The following is a 6584-nucleotide window of genomic DNA, read 5'->3' as shown; positions in this document are numbered from 1 at the left end:
ACACCCTCACCCACCCACACACATCAGCTGAAACAACAACAACAACAATATTTCACGTCAGTTCTCTCTTGACAAGACCTCTGCGCAGGCGGTTGCCCAAGTTAGTGGACTTTGCCCACTGTTCGACAACCTAGTCCACTTTGACATGGCTCCCACTTGTCGTCGTGACGTAAAACGGAAACCCTACAAGCCTTCTCTCGCGCCCTCGGTTGTCCGCCCTGTCCCGTCCTCTCAAATTTATAACTCCTCGTCAGCGGTTTTTATTCTCCTCAAAGGTGAGATCAACTGCCCACCATCACCACCGCCACCACCGCCACCAACACCAACAACAACAACCAATCAAAAACGCCGGTCGTGTCTAAAAACGAGGAGAGAGAGAGATCACGTCACGTGACCGCCGCTGACAGCCAATGGAAAGCGGGCGATTAACGCTACAAAAACACTCAGCGAGTTCTCCGCTTGGACGAGACTCTGACGATTTGGCGTGCTGGGAAGTACGGGCAAGTCTGCCTTGCTGGTGGGTAGCAGCTTGCTTTAGCAGACAGGGACGGCAGCCGACGGCAGTTTTCTCACCGACCAGAGCGCCAGTGACTTGTTTAGACACTGTGGCTGATCCTTGACTGAAGACCGGCAGAGACGCGAGAAGGACTGACTGACTGATTGCTGCACCGCCCTACGCAACGCCCGCATCACCCCTGCATTACAGCCTTGTTGTTACAGACGGTCAGTGCGGGCCGGGCGGACACTGAACTGCGGAATCTGAGCAGATAACAGGAAGGTGAGAAGTGTGGGTGAAAAAGCTGGAACGAGTGCTAATGAGCATCAGTGATAGTTTTTTGTTTTTTTTTGTTTTTTTTAAGTTAGAACGTATGCTGAAATAGCAAGTGTCAGTGATGGTTTCAAATTTGGAACGCATGCTAAGTTAGTTATTGAGCATCAGTGACAATATGCTAAAGTAATGAGCTTGTGTTTGTTGTGCTCTGACTGAACTGTTATACAGCTGTTTTGATGCTTCTGTGATTAAAGTTTGTTTAAAACAGCGCCAGTGATGGATTAAAAGTTAGAGCGTATGTTTCACAAATGTGCTTCAGAGTCTGGTCACTGTAGAAAGGTTCGGCTTTACCCAGAATGGAAAGATTAACTTATTTACGCGAACATTTCAGTGTTTTCTCACTACCTTCATCAGCGATGGATCAAAAACTTGGAACGGATAAATCATGTCGAATGAGTGACGGTTATGATTAGAAATTGAGCAGTTACGTAGAGTAAAATGAATTTTATTTATGTTATATATATATATATATATATATATATATATATATATATATATATATATATATAATTGTATACTAAACGAATGTTGAATATTTAACAGCCCTCGCTGTAGGCAGAAAAGAAAGTGTCCCGAATTAACAGTCAAAACGAATGCCAGATAAACATCACTTAGCAACGAAGGAGAAGCAAACACATAGATTGCGAATGTACGCTGGTTGAAATGCTGGAACTTATATAACCTTAGTGAGTGTCAGTGATTATTTAAAAGTCGTAACGTTCGCGAAAGGAACGGCAGTTATGATGGACTGTATGAATATCAGTTATGGTTTTACGTTTGAACGTGTGCTAAATGATCATTGGTTATGGCAATACGTTTGGGCGTGTTCTAAATGTTTATTTGTTATGACTCGATACGTTTAAGCGCGTGTTTAAACATTATTGGTTATGACTTAATACGCCGGGACATGTGCTAAATTATTATTGATTATGGCTTAATACGTTTAGACATGCACTAAATGATTATTAGCCATGACTTAATACGTTTGGACGTGTGTTAAATGATTATTGGTGACGACTTAATACATTTGAACATGCACTAAATAATTATTAGCCATAACTTTATACGTTTGGACGTGTGCCAAGTGAATGTCGGTTATGACGTAACTCAGTACGGCCAGTCCTCTGTTCTCTTCTACACAGACCCCTCGGATGTCCAGTGAGTGTCTGAATGACCCAACCTTTAGCTTCCGTCGTCAGAATTGTGGTATTCTTTCTCAACATTCATCTTTTCAGTATAAGACCCTTCCGCTTGCAATATTTTGATGGTGGTAACTGGGATGAAACGCTCTTAACGTCGTCTCTTTCGCCGTTCGTATGGAGAGAGAGTTAAAACTTGGCGGAAAGAAATCATGAGGCAGTAGATTGCTGGAATTTATAGTGAATCAATGTTAACAGATAAATATAGGAACCACGTTATATCAAGAAAGGGGGATGAGGAGGAAGACGAGGAGTATAATAAATATATACTTATAATAGCGTCTATCGTCGAGATAAAACTTTATGCGCTTTACAAACACGGAGTCATTTGCACAACAGGCTGCCTTCCTGGGTGGAGCCGACTGACAGCTGCCATTGGGCGCTCATCATTCGTTTCCTGTGCCATTTAATAAGGTCTCAGTCACTCGCACTTACCCCACCAGGAGCGATAGGGATCGAACTCGGGGAAACTCGCGCGTGAATCCAGCACTGTGACCATTTGACCACCGCACCCAGAAGTTATTTAAAAAAAACGTTGGCACTTTGGTCAAACGAGTCTCAATTACCAGATTAATAAGCTCCCCAAAAAGTAGACAACACCATCTATGTAAAATAACTTTGAGAATATATACTAAATGAATGCTAGTTAACACGAAAACAACAACAAACGAACAAAAAACTAAACAACAACAACAAAAAAAAACAAAAGAAAACCCAAAAAAACCACCTCCAGCTGGAACGATTGAAAAATGAAAAATGAACGGGGGGGAAAAGGAAAATAAAAAGAGTAAAGTTATAAAGTCTGGATTTAATGTCATTCAACAACAATAGCAACAACCAAAAAAAAAAAAAAATGTGCAGCAAAGGCAGAACATATTTTTCATTTCTCCGTTACATTAGATGTCATAGTATCATCTAAGCATGTTTCTTATAGAATCTCTTCAGCTGACACAGAACTTGCATGTCTGCTTATTTTTTTTCTCTTTTTTTTCTTTTTTCTAATTATTCGTTTAATAGGAAAATAACTCTGTAAACGGATTTCTGTCCTCGTCCAAAGAGCAAGAGTGTTGATAATGGCTGGGTTACTTCATGAACATGAACACATTTCAGTATAGTTTTAAATAAACAGAGCAGGGGAGACAATCATGAATGTTTGCATTCATACGGGGACAACTTTATTACCAGCATGGAGTTTGTAGCTCACATGCATAACACACAAATACAATGCATAGTTATAAGATTTTTTTTTAATTAAAAAATTATATAAAAAAAACACACACACAAAAACAACAACCAACAAACAAACAAACTGATCATTTTCAACATGCATGAATTTCATAAAATCACGCAATATTGAAATAATGCCTTTATGTGGCATACAGTCCATGCTATAATTAGCTCAAGGAAAAAGAACATACCATTATGAACATCTTTAAAAGCTGGAACGTATCTAATATAAAAATGCTGCATGGCCAGGTGGTACCCACTTTATATTCGCTTCAGTTTATATTCGCTCACTCCGAAAACAATGTTGCACCGACCGGCCTCCCGTGAAAACTTAACTCACTCAGTACGGCCAGTCCTCTCTTCTCCTCTACACAGACCCCTCGGATGTCCAGTGGGTGTCTCAATGAATGACCCAACCTTTAGCTTCCGTCGTCAGAATTGTGGTATTCTTTGTCAACATTTACCACTTCAGTATGAGAGCCTTCCGCTTGCAATATTTTGATGATGGCAACTGGGGTGAAACGCTGTTAACGTCGTCTCTTTCGCCGCTCGTATGGAGAGAGTTAATCCTCTTTGGCACCGAAGCTAATATACTTGGGAATTTGAATTAGAAATTGCTTGAGATCCAGTTGTGAACAACAGTCCTCTTTACGATACAATTGAATAAGTTATACTGATCACACTGATGCAAAGTTCACCTCTGTAGGAAGGCAGGAACATATATAGATTTTGATTTTGGATAATTATTATTCACACTTTTGGCTGTGGGAGAGCGCCTTACAAAGACTCGCAAGGCGAGAGCGTGTGAGGAAGATTACTCAAGCGCGTAAGGCAGCTCGCTAGAACGAGTTTAGCGCGGTACAATTCAAGTGACTGAATGCTGCCGCGCTGATGCTGACCTGTGTACTTCTGTGAGCAGGACACTGCGGTGGATGACAGATACAGAAAGTAAACAAGAGAGGCAAGGCCTTCAAGACTCACTTGTGATACACTGAAAAAAAAAATCCAAGCTTTTTATGTATTGTGTATAATTTCAAAATGTAATGTTTAAGATGAGAAAGATCAGTTTAAAGCGAATTAAGTCCCCTAGCATTAATTACAGAGTAATTTCCCTTTTTTACCACCTGCACCAAAACGTTTGCAAAATAAATAAAACTTCTATGCTTAGCAAAAGAAGTTCATGTTTGAACAAAAAATGATAATAATGACTGCTCTTGTTGTTGGGTCAGAATATTAGATCAAAGTGCCAAGTTTAGAGAATACAAAAATTATAGATATAACAGTAAATGCAGTTTGCATACAATTAGGCTTTTTTCTTCTTCTTTTTTTGTGCCCATCCCAGAGGTGCAATATTGTTTTAAACAAGATGACTGGAAAGAACTGAATTTTTCCTATTTTTATGCCTAATTTGGTATCAACTGACAAAGTATTTGCAGAGAAAATGTTAATGTTAAAGTTTACCACGGACACACAGACACACACACACACACACACACACACACACAGACAACCGAATACCGGGTTAAAACATAGACTCACTTTGTTTATACAAGTGAGTCAAAAAGCTCTTTTGGGTCCAGAGGAAACAAACATATTCAGTTTCATGTTTGTTTGGGGTTGTTTTTTTTGTTTGTTTGTTTTTTGTTTTTTAATGTATTCTATACAAATTGGTGGAAGACGCAATGAATATTTTCCAGTTTCTTACCAGTCATGACATTTCATAAAAAATGGAATCAGTATTATACCGGCTGCAAAGGTGATTTTACGAAGGCAGCACGGGATCTTTTAGTTCTCAAGTACGATTTTGTTGACATTTTACGCAACGCACAAAAAAACAAAAAACAACCTTCATGACCTGCTTATTGATGTGTAAAATATAAATATATAAATACGTGTTAACCAGGTTTGTTTTGATGAACATTGCCGGAGCACTGCCCAGACAATAATTTGATTCAGAAAGTATGAACGGCAGATGATGGCAATCGACCAGTATTTCTGTTGCACACATTTGGACCATTTTTGCATCGGCCCTGGACTACAAAGGTTTTAGATGAAGATTCGAATCGCAAAGAGCATCCAAATTAGTGTAATTAGCGGTATTTAATTAATGAGCTGACGTCCCACGACGCATCACAATGCGATAAAACTCGCGTGGAGATCTGCATCCTGACGTCATTCTCACAGGGCTGAAGCCTTGAGTTGAGAAAATCAGACCATTTGTCGAAATAACCTTACTCTGAGGTCAAGGCCGAAATATGAGCCGAGTTGTTTCATTGGCTAGTCGTCACACGCATAAACAACATGGCGCGTGCTGTCCCATCAGACTCTGGTCGGAGGAATACCGTGTGCGGTGTCTCCAACGTGTTTCGTCGAAAACGAGAAAAAAGCGTGCGTTACAGAAAGAGCATGCGTTCCCAACGGATCTTCTGATGGAGTCTGCGTGACGTTCGGACAGTGCGTTGACATTAGAAAGTCGAAAGGAATCGGCTTGAATGAAAAAAAACAACGTTTTTTTTTTTTTTTGTTTTTTTTTTTATAATCAATTTGTCCAGTGGGGTGGTGGTGGTTCAGTCGGTAAGACGTCCGCCCAGAATACTGGCGTGCAGGATCGTTTCCCACATTTGCCACAAAGTCGATTCTGAGAGGTGGTCTGGACACTAGTCATTCGAACTATTTGTAGCCAGAAAAAAAGGGGTGGCGCTTCCCTTTGTATGCCGAGCATGTGTAAGTACTTTTTAATATTGCATGATTGAAGTTGAGTAGCAAAGAAGTCAAAGTGGACAATTTGTTAAGACGCTCGTCTGCTCGTACAATGTCCGCGGAGGGTGTGGGTTCGAATCCTAGTCTCGCCCTTTCTCCCAAGTTCGACTTTTGGAAAATCAAACTGAGCGTCTAGTCTTTCGAATGAGACGATAAACACAGGTCCTGTGTGCATGGCGGGGCTGAAAAAGAAATGGAACGGCAGCGAAAGTGTTGTTCTTTGGCAACATTCTGTAGAAGACAGACACACGCACACGCACACGCACACACACGCACGCACACACACACACACACACACACACACACACACACACACACACACACACACACACACGCACACATGCCTATCTATCAATCTATCTATCTATCTATGCATGTGCTAGCGCGCTTGGCTAAAATACTGTTGTCAAGTGTTTGGCTTGCAAATGTGCTGCAGCGTATAATGGATTTTTTTTTTTTTTTTTTTTTTTTGTCTGAACGGAGGGACTTCTTGAGAAATTGAAACTGAGGTTGACTGTCCTGGATGGAGAATGTAAAGGTGTGCTGGCTCTTATGTTAATTAGGTG

This window comes from Babylonia areolata, chromosome 6 (genome assembly GCF_041734735.1).
Source record: "Babylonia areolata isolate BAREFJ2019XMU chromosome 6, ASM4173473v1, whole genome shotgun sequence".
Taxonomy (NCBI): Eukaryota; Metazoa; Mollusca; class Gastropoda; order Neogastropoda; family Buccinidae; genus Babylonia; species Babylonia areolata.
Note: the sequence above shows the minus strand (reverse complement) of the source record.